Source organism: Marmota monax, unplaced genomic scaffold (genome assembly GCF_021218885.2).
Source record: "Marmota monax isolate L192 unplaced genomic scaffold, Marmota_monax_Labrador192_F-V1.1 WCK01_AAM20220418_F8-fsc00128, whole genome shotgun sequence".
NCBI classification, from domain to species: Eukaryota; Metazoa; Chordata; class Mammalia; order Rodentia; family Sciuridae; genus Marmota; species Marmota monax.
The window spans coordinates 175010-192446 of NW_026693452.1; positions in this window are offsets into that span (position 1 = coordinate 175010).

Genomic DNA, 17437 nt, shown 5'->3' on the forward strand with positions numbered 1-17437 from the left:
GAGTCCTATTGAGAAAGTCATTGCCTGTGAATATATTTTGGAGTGCTGACCCTAAGTTTTTCTTCTAGGAGTTGCATAGTTTTTTTTTTTTTTTTTTTTTTTAATCTAATTCCTAGGTTTTTGATCCATTTGGAGTTAATTTTGTTCACGTTAAGAGATAAGGGTCTACTGTCATTCTTCTACATATGTATAATCAGTTTTCTTAGCCCCGTTTATTTAAAAGGCTGTCTTTTCCAATGTGTTTTTGGCAACTCTATCAAGGTTCAGATGACTGCATCTGAGTGGGTTTGTCTTTGTGGGTTGTTTTTCTATTCTATTCCATGTGTCTGTTTTTATGCTGGTACCATGAAATTGTTGTTACTATAGCTCTATAGTATAATTTGAAGTGAGGTATTGTGATGCATTCAGCATGACATTTTTGGTTTAGAATTGCTTTGGCATAATTGAGAGCTTACTTAAATGTCTCTTTATACTAAGAAAGGTTTGATCTCACAAAATTGGAAAAGTAAGTGGCAACCCAAAAGTGGATATAAGTTAAAGAAACTTAAATTCTCTTCTGGGGCCAGGAGCAGTGGCACACACCTGTAATCCCAACAGCTCTGGAAGCCAAGACAGGAGGTTTGCAAGTTCAAATCTATCCTCAGCAACAGTGAGGCACTAAGCAACTCAGTGAGACTCTGTCTCAAAAGAAAATATAAAAAAAGGCTGGGGATGCAGCTCAGTGGTGAGTGCCCCTGAATTCAAATTGCAATTAACATATTTTAGAATAGGGCAGGAAATTTAGTGTTCTCCAAACTACCACAAGGATTACCATAACCAGACAATTCCAGAAACTAATGAAAAATTATACTTTGTGAATGTAGATGTCCAATATCTCTTCCACCATACAGTAAAAGATAAAGAAGCAAAAGAATCTCACAGGCTTCCAGGAAGCAACCAAAAGTTGTGATGTATCAGATGAGCTTTACCAACTATAATTGCCAAGAGTGAATCACACCACTGGCTACTGGCAATTCAACCAGTAACCTGCACTGCAATAAGAACAATTAAAACAATGACAATACATACATGTAGCCAAAAAGAGTACCTCCCTTGTCTTTCCCTCCATTATAGGCAATAAAACTACCCCCACGGCTTATTCCAAGTTAGCAGTAAATAGTATTTTTAAGAGGCAACACATTCATACTGGTAGAATCTTGTACTATAAGAAGAACCAGACTTCTCAAGGTCTTCATTCCAAAGGATTCCTTCCTTTACAGACTACCCTTCAATATTCTGGTATACTGAACAATTCTTAAAAATGAGAACCTAATCAACAAAAAACTCATACTAAGATTTCTTTTAGATGGATATCATTTTACTAGGGAGAAGGAAGAATAAAGAGATACAAATCACACATTGCAAGCACACATCATCCAGTTGAGAATCAGGATATATATTTTGTAATACATAAAGATTGAGACCAAGGACCTCATTCAATTAGTAGGCAACTCCTGACTACCACTGAAGTTTGCCTCTGGTATGCTTTTTCTCTACTGCCCAGAGCCTTCTGGTTCACAAGTTCTCAGCAAACATATATTGGCTGAAACAGAGACTTGCATGTTTTACACTGACACTGTTGACACTGATTTTTAGTACTTTCCTGAACCTGAGGTATTTTTCTTGCCAAATTCCCATTTCATAGGTGTCAAAGGAGAAAGTTAAATGATTCACTTAATGTTCAACCTTCCTATCAACCCAGAAATAGAATTTCTAGCTCCATAATTTCGGATATTTAAAGCCCCTGGTCAGCAATCCCAATTTGAAAGAGTAAGAAATGAAGGCTCAAATAGCCAACTAAATGATTAAGTTGATTACTTTCAATTAACATGAAATGAGAAAGTACTTTGGATTAATACAGAGAACTTGAGAGGGTATTTGCCATTGACTTTGCTGTTATTCTTAAAAAGAAATATCAATAAATTATTTTAAAATTTTGATTCCTACGTATGGCGTAGTTATAAATAATATTAAATATAGCTATTTTGCCCATCAATTAAAGATATGTTTCCTTTATTTTCCTATTGCACTTATGATCCAATACTGAATTTTGATACTGTAACTCTCAGGATCTCTTCAGCTTTCATTGCTTCAGTAAAAAAGGACTGGATGGCCTTGGTTGTTGAGCGCCACCTGCTGGAATTCCAGGGAAACAACACTTTCTAGCTTTGAAGGATAATTATTTTTAACAGACTTCATCAAACATGAACCCAGTCCTTTTCTTGGGCAGGCCCTGGGCTATCCCAGATGTCATTGAGTGACTTGGCCATGAATAAACAACAGGATGAATCTATGTAAGTGGCAATTAAATAACACCTGGATTTGGAATCAAATGATATGAACCAGATTTTCAATTTTGCTTGGTATTAAATATGTGCCTCTAGGATTCATGATTGTGGATGTTGGTATTTTGACTAGCTATTGACTCCCCTGAGCTTGGATTCTGTTTTCTAGAAAATTATGTAATAATATCTAGGACTTTGGTGAAGCCCAACTAAAGAAATGTGAATACATTTGCACACAGAAAAATGTGATGGAAACATGAAGGTTCCATCACTTCTCCTTTCAGTCCTTGATAGAAAATGCCATGTGAAAGGTGGCACCCACTCCCCCTAAATGAAAGGAATTGTGAAGGACACATCTATCAGAAGAAACAGACAACCCAAAATGAGTGCTGGAAAGAAGAGAATATTAACAAACAAAAGGTCAAGAACATGGTATATCCATGTGCACATATTCTGCTATTTGGCTGATTTCTTAATCCTGAGTTTCCAATTTTCCATAAACTAAACCATAACAAAAGATATTAAAACACAAGCAACCAAATCATCAGTAAACTACCAAAAGCGGCCTGTAAAATATAGTCTATCATTTCAAAAGAGTTAATAAGAAATTTTTAAAGAATCTTTTATTCTTAATATTATTGAGAAAATATGCAGGCAAATATTAAAACAAATGCAAGATGTTGTAGAATCATATATGTTGTATAACATATATTCACTAGAATAAGATAAAAGACAAAAATATGTAAACTAAGGAAAGACAAAATTGGAAAATAAGAGGAGTGTGTGAAAATAGAAAAAAATAAAATGATAGAAATTTGACAAAAGCACAAAATATAAATTGATTAATGTCTTATTGATGACCAAGTTCCAATAAGTGGTACAAAATGAAAAAATCAACTGTAGAATTTTATGACCACATTCAAAATAATGTTAAAAAATAATTCGTTGCCAAGATGTGTGAAGGACAACATATTTTAAAAGGGTATTAAGTGGTACTATACTCGTTTGATAAATGAGGGTATAGGTGAATATTAGGCCTGATAAAAGATTATTGAATATTGAAATGGCACCGTACTCAATGATGTTAACTATCATGAATCATATGGATTCAGTAATAGAGCTTCAACACAGAAAATAATACCTACTACTAATATAAGGAGAATTAGCAAAATCACATTGCAATTGGAAACTTAACCCTACCTCTCTCAATCTTTGATAAAGAAAGTAGACAAAAATTACCTAGGCATGAAGATTTGAATTGAATATGGGACTTAATATATGTATATCAAATTTTATTTGGGTTGAGCATCCCTAACCCAAAACTCTGATATCTGAAATTGCTTGAAAATCTGGAAATGTTTAAGTAGTCAAAATGGCACCACAACTGGAAAATTTCATACCATGAAACTTTGTTTCATGCAAAAAATTGCTAAAAATATTACATAAAATTTTCTTCAGATTTTGTGTATAAGGTGCAAATATCCTGGATCATCCCTAAGAAATTTCACTATATGTACATGTGTTGGTTTGGCTGTGAGGTGTCCCCCAAAAGCTCATGTGTAAATCAATGCAAGAACATTCAGAGGTGAAAAGATTGTTTTGAGTCTTAACCCAATCAGTGAATTAATCCCCTGACAAGGATTAATGAGTATTAACTGAAGTTGGGGAGGGTATGACTGGAAGAGGTGTGTCATTTGGGCATGGCTTTGAGGTATATATTTGGTGAGCTAAGCTTAGCTCTCTCTGCTGCCTGATCATCATGTGAGCTGTTTCTGTTTTCCACACTCTTACATCATGATGCGCTGCCTCACCTCAAGCCCCAAGTAATGGAGCCATCTTGCCAGCTGCCCACGCTGATGAGATCAGCTGGGTTCAAAAGAGCTGGCTGCAGCATTAAGCTAAGAAAACGGCAAAGAAATTACACAATACATGGACATGAGTTTCTCAGGTCCAGGGTGGGACTGCTCTGCGACCTCAAAGGTCCTCTTCCAGGCAAAAGAGCGAGTGCCTAAGGAAGGGGATGTTTCAAAGGGTGTGGTGGGGGTGCCCAATCCAATTGGGTAACACTCAAGTCCAGAGCTGAAGCACTTCCTTGCTGAGTGAAGGTAAAGGCCACTTGCTTCCACAGCACATGGCGTGTGATACCAGTCCAATACATCCTTTCCTCAGGCCTGGGGGCGTGGTGGGGGGATGCTTTGCTCTTAGGCATGGTGCCCCGCCCCCCACAGAGCCAGCTATCTATGGACTGAGGCCTCTGAAACTGTGAGCCTTCAAATCAACTTTTCTGTCACAGAGTGGCCAGCACCTCACCAGGGAATTATTGCCTGCTCAGAGGGATAAGCCTCCTGAGAAATTAAACTCTAACATAATTAGCAAAAAACAAAAGACAGAAACAAAAGTCAGAAAGACAGTTTCAAAAAGGTGGATCCCCTGATAGGTCCAGTCCACACAGGAGCTGGAGCTAGACAATTAGAAAATGGCTCCAGTGGTTTATTTAAGGAGTTACATCAAAGGCATGGGGTAAGGTTTTAAGGGTGGAGTCTTGTTTCCTGATGCCTTGCAGTCAATGGGTTGATTGGCATCTTGGCAGCTCACAGCATCTCTGGTGCTGTGTGGGACATGGCAAAGCAGAGCAGAAATCTACAATGTGTCTGGGCAGTCAACCAGAGGAAATTCCACTGGAACTTCCACTGGAAGTTCCCAGACACTATTCACTAGTTCTCCTATTCACTAGGCTATGATGTGCAACACAGTCCCCACACAGCCCATGGATGGCTTGCAACACTTTTCCTCCTCTAAAGTTGGTTTTGTCAGGTCTTTTAGTCACAGCAGAGAAAAAGCTGATTAGAACCGCGTGTGTTTGCGTGCGCACATGCATGTGTATCTATGTCTAGATAAATTTATGTATGTAGATGTAAATATATAGATATATGCCAATGCCTGAAAAAAATCCCAAAGCCATACATTCCTGGTTTCAAGTATTTTGGATAAGGGATACTCAACCTTCACTATGAAATTATTACCCAAAGTATTGTCCTGCAGAGGCAAGAATATAGAATCTACTGCTCATTGTGCTCCACAATTACTTGAAGTTAAATAGGCAGGGAAATAGGTTTTATTTAAAGCCAGTTTTGAAGAAAAATAAAAGAAACCATTTTGTTTTGAATTTCTTTTTTTAAAATTTTTTACTTGTTTTAATTAGTTATATATGACAGTAGGATGCACTTATATAATTTGATAGGATATAATTTCTCATTTTCTGATTGTATATATTGTAGAATCACATTGGTCATGAAGTCACATACATACATAAGGTAATAATGTCTGTTTCATTCTACTGTCTTTCTTATCCCCACATCCCCAGCCTTCCCCTCCTTTCATTTCCCTCTACCTAATCTAAGGTAACGCTATTTTTTTTTTTTTTTTGCAATTCTTAATGCATATATATACCACAATTTTTGTATCTTTGTTTGTATATAAAGTGTGTTGACAACCAATTCAAGTCTTCATACATATACTTTGTATAATGATGTCCATCACATTCCACTAGGTTGGCTATAAATAAACCAGAGACATGTGTGGGCATGGTGAAATCATGTGCCTAGGTTGCTTTCCAGGGATGTAATGCCCATTTTTTTGAAGCTAATGACTTCACTTGGACCCATGCAGGTGTTGGATGGGTGATATTTTGACATCAGTGGGCCATCCTCATATCTGCTAACACCAGTAGTTTCTGAACACGCATCCTGAGAGGAGCCATGATATTGAATTGCACATGCATAGACCACCGCTTACTTCACCTCTAGTCACCTTTCCTCCTGCCTTAAATCACTGTGCTTCTTTATCTCAGAAAAACTCATAAATCTTAGTCTCAGGATGGTCTCTGGTTTCCCCATGCTTAGTCAACACACATACATTCTTTCTCATTTACAAAATTTGTCATTCCAGTGACTAGCATACTTCTTGGTGTGAAAAATGGGCCTGGTTTATTAACAACTTGGTGAGACAACCATGAAGAAAGTCCAGAAGAACCTTTGCCATTGCTTATCAGGCTCTTGCTGCTATGAAGACTTGTGGACAACTTAAAACAAGTGTCAAGGTCACTTGTCCCAAGGACCATCCCTGGAACTTTACCCTGGTTCAGTACTGTGGACTTTCAGTGCTGCATAGTAGAAATGTTCCCTGAGTGTGAAGATGTCCTGTCTTGTGAGTTATTTTGGTACAAGTGATCAGATTCCTACTTCTCTTTTCCTCTAGTTTGACTTTTCTTCTGAAAAATAAGGACAATATTTGACATCTCAAAGGAGCTCTGATTTGACCTTCATTGGGGGGAATGTGATTTATAGTCAGAGAGGGATTAAAGATTCTCTTTCTACAAAAGTTCTCTTTGCTTTCTCTGTGGTTTGTTCTAGTTCTAGATGGGAATGGTCCATATTTGATTACAAAAGCATGGTCTGGTCTGGTTTGGCTTGCCTTACATGGGTCCTCAGATCTGTTCTACCTATAGCATAGTAATGAAAGTACATCATTTTGACCAATTTTGTCAAAATTCTGAAACAATGGGAAATATTAATTACATCTCCACATGCAGCCCATTTGTAGGCAGTCTCCAAAATTGGGTTATTTGCAGCTATGCATCCATGAGAAGAAAAAAAAAATGTTTTTTTTTTTTAAATACTGCCTGATCTTCAGGAGAGTAATGTCCTCAGAATGGGCTCTGGAGACAGCATTGGAAGAATTTTACTTAAACCTATCAAGGTAAAGTGTCTCCTTAATTTTGAAGAATAGCTATAACTGGGGTTCCTAGGATCACTCTGCTCTTTTGGCAGGGGTTTCTCCTGCACTTTTAAACATAATTGACTCATAGTAACATCTTGTGTTTTTTTCTGGTAAATTCTCTTTGGTTTCTGGATACCTAATTTAATATTTTATCAACATAACTAATTTAAAAGTTTCTTGAGAATATCTTTAAAATAAATCTTAAACTGCAACTATAGGATGAACATGTGAAAACTTTTAGCTCTTTATTCTTCCGAATATATTAGGAATAAGTATTATTCATGATCAGTTGCTGGTTTATTACACAATCCTATGTGGAATGCAAACATCTAAGAGTCAACTCCCAAATTCCTTTGAGACTGAGGGGGAAAAAGAAAAAGGAGGAGGAAGAGGAAATGAAGGTGGCAAGAGGAGGAGGAGTAGGAAAAAAAATGACAGAAGTCTTTTTGAGAAATCAGGTTGTAATAAGATCTGCTTTACTTAAAAAAAAAAGATCCACAACCCTCATAAATCTGCAAAAGGATATCTTAAAGTTTAGATATAGACAGGTTACCTTAACTTCTTCCATTTTGTCATAAATATAATTTGAATTGAACTGTCCTTTATCAAACTGGTCAATTCATATTGCTATATTGCTCCTATGTATCCTGCATATAAAGTACCACAATTAAACTTATAGGAGTATCTTTGACAAAGAAATAACTTGAAATACTTGACTGGTATCTCAGTAGTGTAGATATAACTGTCAAAAATAGATTAGGTATAAAGAAATGAGATAAGTGTTTATGAATGTACTCCTCATGTAACTTAAAGTCTTAAAGTTCTGTTATACTGAATATTGATAAAACATCTGAGTCATTTCTAAATATATTTAGGAAATAGGAGAAGGCTGTTGCCTATTTCTCAAAACAACTGGATATAAACACTAAGAATGATGATATGCCTGAGTGTAGAAGCACTCATTGTGATTTGCCACAAGTAGCAGAGAAGTTAACCTCCAGCTAGTCTATCATTGTATATACTCCCCAATGTGTATTTTCCTTGCAAGAACAACAGGGGGGTGTTGACTTACCTGGCCAGACGAGACAAGTATCAAACTATATTACTAAGCAATCTGAATGTCACCCTGAATTCAGGATAGACTTAAACACAGCTACTCCATTTCCCACTAATGCTAAAGTACCCATTTATGATTATATCTATATTATTGAACAAGTTTATTTCTTCTATCCTGAGCTAATAAAGCTATCTTTGGAGAATCCAAAACTGGAGATGTCCACATATAGGAGCAATTTTGTGAACCAAGCTGTTGTTATCTTGTTGTCACTGTGATCAAATTACCTGATAAGGATACTTAGAGGAGAAAAAGTTCATGTTGTACTCACAATTTCAGATGCTTAGTTCATAGTCAACAAACTACCTTGCTTTGGGTCCAATATGAGGCAGGACATTGTGGCAGAAAGGGCAGAGTTGAGGAAAGTTACTCAGCTCTTGGAAGGCAGGAGCAGAGAGGCAGAGAAGGAAGAAGAAGAAGAAGAAAGAAGGAAGAAGAAAAGGAGGAGAAGAAGGAGGAAGAGAAAGAAGAGAGGAAGTGGAGGCAGAGGAGAAGTAGAAGAAGAGAGAGCCAGGACAAGATACAATCCCCAAGGGCATATATCCTATGACCTACTTTTTCCAGCTATAACTCACCTGCTTACTGTTACCTCCCAAGAATACATTCAAATTATTAATTCTTCAAGTGGATTAGTCTACTAACTAGGTTATATGTACAGTAATCTAATATTTTCACCTCTGAACATCCCTGCATTAACCCATGAGCTTTTCCAGGGACACTAAAGATTCAAATCAGAAAACAAAGACTGCACAGAGCTGGGTATAGGGGAATAACCCAGAAAAAAACATAGGAAGCAGAAGTCCTTTCACCCAGTACCTCTACCCATAAGGCAGGAGCTTGTGCCTCTCACAGTGGTCCTTCTGTTTAGCTAAGGAATAATTGGCATATCCAAAAAACAAAAAGCAGGAAAAGAAAAAAGAAAAATCTCAAACTAAAGTATTTTATAAATTAGGTGAAAAATTCTTTGATTTTTTTTTTTGTTTTGGCCCTGTTTTGGGTGAAGGTATGACTCTAAGAATTGTGTCTCTTTGTATATTCATTTTATCAATTCATTTTGCCTTTGGAAAGTGATTTTTTTTTCATTATAAAAGTTGTACATTTACATTAAAACAAATATTTGAAAAAATTACACTAAAATAGAGAAAGAAGAAAAAATATATTCATCTCAATACCCACAACAAATATTTCATCATTTTCGTCCAAATGTTTCCTACATAGAAGTTTTTGATATATATTTTGGCTTTATTTATTTACTTCTTAACGTGTGTAGGGGATAAATCCAGGCTGCAACCTCTCTATCATTGAGCCTTCACCCCCAGCACTCTGATTTATTTTATTTATATAATTCCAAAAGGCCATATAGAAACTATTGTCCTATTTTTGTTATTTGTGCTTTGTCTCAATTTCACATTTGCTTTCTCCATTTTTATGAATAGATGCCTTCTTTCAACTGCTTTCAGAGACAGCTGATACCATAACAATCATTAAGAGCCAGCTATAAAAAAATTATCCTAATTTTGGTTTAAAATGAAACATGTATAAAATGTATTTCTGAAAACATACATTGGAGAAAAGATAGCCTCTTCAACAAATGGTGCTGGGAAAACTGGAAATCCATATGCAACAAAATGAAATTAAACCCCTATCTTTCACCATGCACAAAACTCAGCTGAAAATGAATCAAGGACTTAGGAATACAACTAGAGACCCTGCATCTAACAGAAGAAAAAGTAGACCCTAATCTCAATCATGTGGGATTAGGCTCCAACTTCCTTAATAAAACTCCTATAGCTCAAGAATTAAAACCAAGAATCAATAAATGGGATAGACTCAAACTAAAAAATTTCTTCTCAGCAAAAAAATGATCTGTGAGGTGAATAGAGAGCCTACGTCTTGGGAGCAAATTTTTACCCCTCAAACATCAGATGGAGCACTAATCTCTAGGGTATATAAAGAACTCAAAAAACTAAACACCAAAATAACAAATAACCCAATCAATAAATGGGCCAAGGACCTGAACAGACACTTCTCAGAAGAGGATATTTGGTCAATTAACAAATAAATGAAAAAATGTGCATCATCTCTACAATTAGAGAAATGCAAATCAAAACTACTCTAAGATACTACCTCACTCCAGTCAAAATGGCAGCTATTATGAAGACAAACAACAATAAGTGTTGGCAAGGATGTGGGGGAAAAGGCATACTCATACATTGCTGATGGGACTGCAAATTGGTGCAGCCAATATAGAGAGCAGTATGGAGATTCCTTGGAAATCTGGGAATGGAACCACCATTTGACTCAGCTATCCCTCTCCTTGGACCCAAAGGACTTAAAAACATCATACTACAGGGACACAGCCACATCGATGTTTATAGCAGCACAATTCACAATAGCTAAACTGTGGAGCCAACCTAGATGCCCTTCAGTGGATGAATGGATAAAAAAATGTGGCATATATACACAATGGAATTATACTCAGCAATAAAAGAGAATAAAATCATGGCATTTGCAGGTAAATCTATGGCATTGGAGAAGATAATGCTAAGTGAAGTTAGCCAATCTCCCCCCAAAAGAAAACAAATGCCAAATGTTTTCTTGATATAAGGAGGCTGACTCATAGTGGGGTAGGAATGGGGAGCATGGGAGGAATAGATGAATTTTAGATAGGGAAGAGGGGTGGGAGGGAAAAGGAGTGGGCAAGGGATTAGCAAGAATGGTGGAATATGATAGACATCATTATCCAAAGTACATCTATGAAGACATGAATTGGTGTGAACATACTTTATATACAGAGGTATGAAAAAATGTTCTAGATGTGTAATAAGAATTGTGATGCATTCCGCTGTCATGTGTTTAAAAAATAAAACCAATAAAAAATGTATTTCTATAAGACCCATATAGAGTCTTTAAACTGCCTGAATTAATCCAAAAGAATAACTTCATGAAAATGTGTGGGTACATCATGGATGCAGGGGAGATGGGGTAAGTGCTTCAGGATTTCCAAAGCAGCATAAATGCTTGGTGTCACTGTGGAGTGGAAGCTGCTCACGATGATTCCTTTCACCTCCATATCCATGCTTTACATCCATGGGTTTTAGTGCTCTGCCTCTGAGCACACACCTCCTGAGACTGGTGCCCTTGGTTACTTGAACTACCACTATTAAGTGAGCAAAATTGTGTGACAGGAAAGGTGGGTGGATATTGGGTGCACATTTGGTTAGAAAAGTGCACACTTCTCAAATGACATGACTAAGTTTGTACTTTTGCCAGTTTGATTTGAGAGTTTAAAAAATAAAACTGTCCAATCAGAATGTTTTCTCAGAAAATAATGTGGCTGGGCAACTGATTCTGGGTCTGGTGCAGAGTCATCCACAGGTCAGTTAAGATAAACTCTTTCCTGTCCCCAAATGTGTGCAGATAAGGAGAGTTAGTATTGATAGGTGAAATGGGAGTTACTACTGGTTGAGGCAATATTGGTTAGCATTAATATTTTAAGGGAAATGGCCAAGCTATTCTTTTGTTTTTCCCAGGACATAAAATTTGCTCACAAGTTTGTGTAGTTTTACTACACAATTATTGAGCTCTCTTTCATAATTGTTCTGTGAATATTTTTATTTAAATAATTAACTCTAAAAATTAATCAGCTATTTACAACACATTAAAAATAATCCTGAAAACATTCAAATAATGCAAAAACACAAACCAAAAAAACCAGACTGTAAATTTATCAGTTTAAAAATGTGTGTGCATAGCAAGGCAGCATACGTTTATATATATATATATATATATATATATATATATATATATATATATACACACACACATATATATATATATATATAGTTATATATATATAATTTTCCAATATTGAAATTTAAATGCTCACTCCTTTTTTAGGAAAAAATACATATACAGAGTAAGAAATGTTTATTGGGCATATTTGTTCCAGGTGATGGAGGCCATAATAGAAAGGGAATGATCCATCATTTCTTTTAATGCTTTGCCTGGCATTAACTTTTTAAAAAATTTTTAATATTTTTTCTATATGTTTGGTGCACTATTGTTCATAATGGCAGGATTCATTATTCCATATTCATACATGCATACAATATTACAATAAAAGTTAGCCAAAATAATCCTCTAGAATTTCCTCTTTCCTTCCCCTCCAGCCTCCCCCTGGTCTCTTTTTTCTACTCTACTGATCTCCCATCCATTTCATGACACCAACCCACATCCACCTTTCTTTTTCATTTTCTTCCCTAACTTCCACAGATGGGGGAAAACATGATCCTTAACTTTCCGAGTTTGGCTTATTTTGCTTAATCTAATGGTTTCAAGTTCCAATCATTTTCCTGCAAGTGGCATAATTTCATTTTACATTTTTGCTGGATAAAAATTCATTTTGTGTATATACTACATTTTCTTTACCCATTTGGACATCTAGGCTGGTTCCATAGTATGGCTCTTGTGAACTGGGCTGCTATAAGCATGAGCATGCATGTGTTACTGTAGTAGATGACTTTCATTCTTTAGGATAAATACCAAGGACCGGTACAGCTTAGACATATTGGGGTTTCATTTCTAGTCTTTTGAGGAACCTCTGTGCTTATTTCCATAACGGTTGTAGTAATTTACAATCCCACCAATGGTGTAAAATTATTACTTTTCTCTATATTCTCTCAAACAGTTATTAATTCTTGTATCATTGATAACTACCAATCTGACTGGAGTCAAGTGAAATTTCAGAGTAGTTTGAATTTGCTTTTCTCTAATTACTAATGATGTTGAAAAGATTTTTCATATATTTATTGCCCACTTGTATCTCTTCTTTTGAGAAGTGTCTGTTTAGTTTATTTGTCCATTTACCAATTGAGTTACTTGGATTGGTTGGTTGGTTCGTTTTGGTGTTATATTTTTTAAGTTCTTTACATATAATGGATATTATTCCTCTGTCAGAAGCATAGCTAGCAAAGATTTTCTCCCATTTTCTAAGTTCTATCTTCCCATACTTATTTCCTTTGCTGTGCAGAATCTTTTTAAATGATACCATCCCATTTATTAACTCTTGGCATTATTTCCTGAGCTTTAAGAGTCCTATTGAGAAAGTCATTGTCTGTGTTTATATTGTTGTAGTGTTAACTCTATATTTTCTTCTAGGATTTGCATTGGTTCAGGTTTAATTCCTAGATTTTTGATCCTTGTTGAGTTGATTTTCATGCACAGTGAGAGATAAGGGTCTAGTTTCCTTCTTCTATATATGGGTAACATGTTTTCCTAGTATTATTTGTTAAAATGGTTGTCTTTTCTCCCATGTATGTTTTTGGCATCTTCATCAAAAATATCAGGTTACTATCTCTGAGTGGCTTTGTCTGTGTGTCTTCTATCTGTACTATTGGTCTATGTGTCTGTTTTTATGGCAATTATATTTGAGGGAAATGTCTTGTGTGTGTGTCATGGGGATTGCAGAGGAGACTGAGGAATGGCAATGGAGAGTAGCCTCAGTGCTGTCCACGTGCATGCAGTAGCACATGTTCTAAGTACACTTTCTGAGATAGTTTGTTGTAGTTATAACTGTCCTTACTCTGTGAGAGGGCACACTTGGACTCTAAGTCCCTGTGGTCCATATGCTACTTTGATGGCTGGATCTTATTTGGAGATAAACCTAGATTTTATTGAGAAATAAGTGGACCTCCCCGTTCTTTCTTTCTTTCTTCGTTTTTTGTTTTCTGTTTTCCTTCCTTTTTGTTTTACTGTTACCTTTACTTTTTTAAGTAGGACTAGACTCTATAACAGTAAAAGCTATAGTATAGTAAACATGTAACCAGTAACATCATCATTTTCCATTGCTATTGAGTGTTATGTACTGTACATAATTTACGTGATATATTTTTATGACCAGCAGCACTGCAGATTTTTTTTATACCAGCATCACCCCAAACATATATGTATGCATTTACCATGTCACTGGGCAACAGGGATTTTCTAGCTATGTTATAATCTTACAGGATCATCACAGATGCAGTCCATTGTTGATCAAAATGTCTTTATGTTGCATATAACTGTGGTTTTTTATATTCGATTGCACACAGTTGATTGATCCTGTTGGTGAGTTGATCTAGGTTGTTGCTGATTTTATGCCACTAGATCTGTCCATTTCTAACAGAGGAGTATCGAAGTCTCCCACCGTGGTTACAGATTCATCTTTTTCTCCCTGCATTTGTATCACATTTTTGCCTCACATAATTTGATAATCTGTTTTTAGGTGTATGCATGTCAAGGGTTGTAGCATCTTCTTGAAGAACTGACCATTTGTCTTTATATAATATTCTTTTTATCCCTGATAACTTTACTTTGAAATCTTGTCTATGTATAAGAAACATAGCTATTCTTCCTTTGATATCATTTGTGCAGGCATGACATATTATTCTCTAGGCGTTTACTTTTAACCTCTGACTATAATTTTTTTTTTCTGGGTAATGGACCCAGGGTCACTTTTCCCACTGAACTATACTTTCAGTACTATATATATATATAAATTTTGAGATAAGGTCTCAAAGTTTTAGAAACTGCCTTTGGAAATGTGATTTTCCCACTTCAGCCTCCCATGTCACTGTGATTATAGGCATACACCACTACACCTAGCCATGTGCATCTTTATATTTAAAGTAAGTTTCATGTGAGCAGTCTATTATTTGCCTTGTTTTACCTGTCTGATCTTGTACATATTTAGTTTATCTTAACATATTAATCAGACTTTTTAAATTCCCCGTGTTAATTCTAACATCCTTGCCATTTTTGAAAACTACCCTGTCACTTCAAAATGTATTTTTTGTCTAGAGTTCTTCTATTCCTCCCATGAACTCTAGATAGGGCAGAAGCATGGGAAGGGAAGGGAGGGGGCAAGGGGTTAGCAAGGATGGTGGAATGTGATGGACATCATTATCCAAAGTGATATAATTTGGCCAATATATTTTGTCTAGCATTTCCCCTTTCCCTCCCCTCTTCCCTCCCACTGTTCCCTTTCCTCTACTCTAACTGATCTCCCTTCTATTTTCATAAGACTATTCCACCCCTACCTTTCGTTTTCATTTTCCTGTCTACCTTCTGTAGATGAGAGAAAACATGTGACCCTTGATCTTCTGAGTTTGGCTTATTTTGCTTAACTTAATGGTTTCAAATTTCATCCATTTTCCTACAAATGGCATGATTTCATTTTTCTTTATAGCTGAATAAAACTCTATTTTGTGTATGTATCACATTTTTTTAAATTCATTCATCTGTTAATAGATACCTAGGTTGGTTCCCTAGTTTAGCTATTGTGAACTGGGCTGCTATAAACAAGGGTACGTGTATATCACTATATTATGCTGACTTTAATTCTTTAGGATAAATACCAAGGAGTTATACAGCTTAGAAGTATGAGGGTTCCATTTCCAGGCTTTTGAGGAAGTTTCAGACTGATTTCCATAGTGTTGTACTTATTTACAATCTCACCAACAGTGTAAAAGTGTTCCATTTTCTCTGCATCCTCTCCAACATTTATTATTGTTTGTACTCAAAATGACTATCATTTTGACTAGACTCAGGTGAAATCTCAAGGTAGTTTGAATTTACATTCTCTAATTGCTAATGATTTTGCACCGTTTTTTATATATTTGTTGGCCATTTTTATTTCTTCTTTTTAGAAGTGTCTCTTTAGCTCATTTGCCCATTCATTAATTGGATTATTTTGGGTTTTGTTGTTGTTGTTGTGTTAAGTTTAGTGAGCTCTTTATACATTATTACTCTGTTAGAAGCATAGCTAGCAAAGATTTTTTTCCCCATTTTCTAGGTTCTGTCTTCACATATTTGTTTCCTTTGCTGTGCAGGATCTTTTTAAATGATGCTATCCCATTTATTAACTCTTGGCATTATTTTCTAAGCTTTAAGGTCCTATTGAGAAAGTCATTGTCAGTGTCTATATTGCTCGAGTGTTGACCTTGCATTTTCTTCTAGAAATTGAATCGTTCCTGGTCTAATTTTTATATTTTTTTATTCATGTTTAATTGATTTTCATGTGGAATAAGAGATAAAAGTCTAATTTTTTTTCTTCTATATATGGGCTCCCGGTTTTCCTAGCACTGTTTGCTAAAAAGGCTGTCTTTGTCAAAAAAAGATGAGGTTACTGTATCTGAGTAAGTTTGTATCTGTGTCTTCAAGTCTGTACTATTGGTCTATGTGTCTGTTCTTAGGGCAATTATTTTTGAGGGAAGTGTCTGTGTGTGTCACCTAAGGATGCAGAGGGGACTTAGAAATGACAATGGACAGCACTCTCAGTGCTGTCCATAATGCATGGAGTAGTGCATATTCTAAGTGCATTTTCTGAGATGGTTTATTGTAGTTGTAACTGTCCTTATACTAAGTGTGACAGTATACACTTGGACACTAAGACCCTGTGGTCCATATGTTACCATTTGATGGCTGGGTTTTATTTGTAGATAAATCTAAATTTTATAGAGGAATAATTGGGCCTCCCCTTCCATCCTTCCTTCCTTCCTGCCTTCTTTTTTTTTTTACTCTTATTTTTAAGTAGGAGTAGACTGGAGATATAGCTCAGTTGGTAGAGTGCTTGCCTTGCATGTACAAGACCCTGGGTTCAATCCCCAGTACCACAAAAAAAAAAAAAAAAGAAAGAAAGAAAACTTATAGAATAGTAAACATGTAACCAGTAACATCATCATTTACCATTGCTATTGAGTATTATGTATGGTACATAACTTTCCATGCTATACTTTTATGACAGAAGTACTGTAGGTTATTTATACCAGCAACACCCCAAATTTAATGAGTAGTGCACTTGCTAGCACAGCTGCCATGATGTTGACAACAGATGACAGCTGTCATGTCACGGGGCAACAGGGATTTTCCAGCTCTGTTATAATCTTATGGGAACATCACAGAAGCAGTCCATTGTTGAACAAAATGTCTATGGCTGTCGTTTTTATATTCAATTACACACACTTGATTGATCCTCTTGGTGAGTTGATCTAGTTTGTTGCTGATTTTATGCCACTAGATCTGTCCATTTCTAACACTCAATAGGAGGCTGACAAGAGTGAATATCTGATTTTGAGCTACACATTTAATTTATATACAGAGAGGAAATATTTGGTGGATCATATTCAAAGTTAGTAGTGTAGTAGTTGTTTAAGCCAGGGATGGGTGATAAGTACAGGGA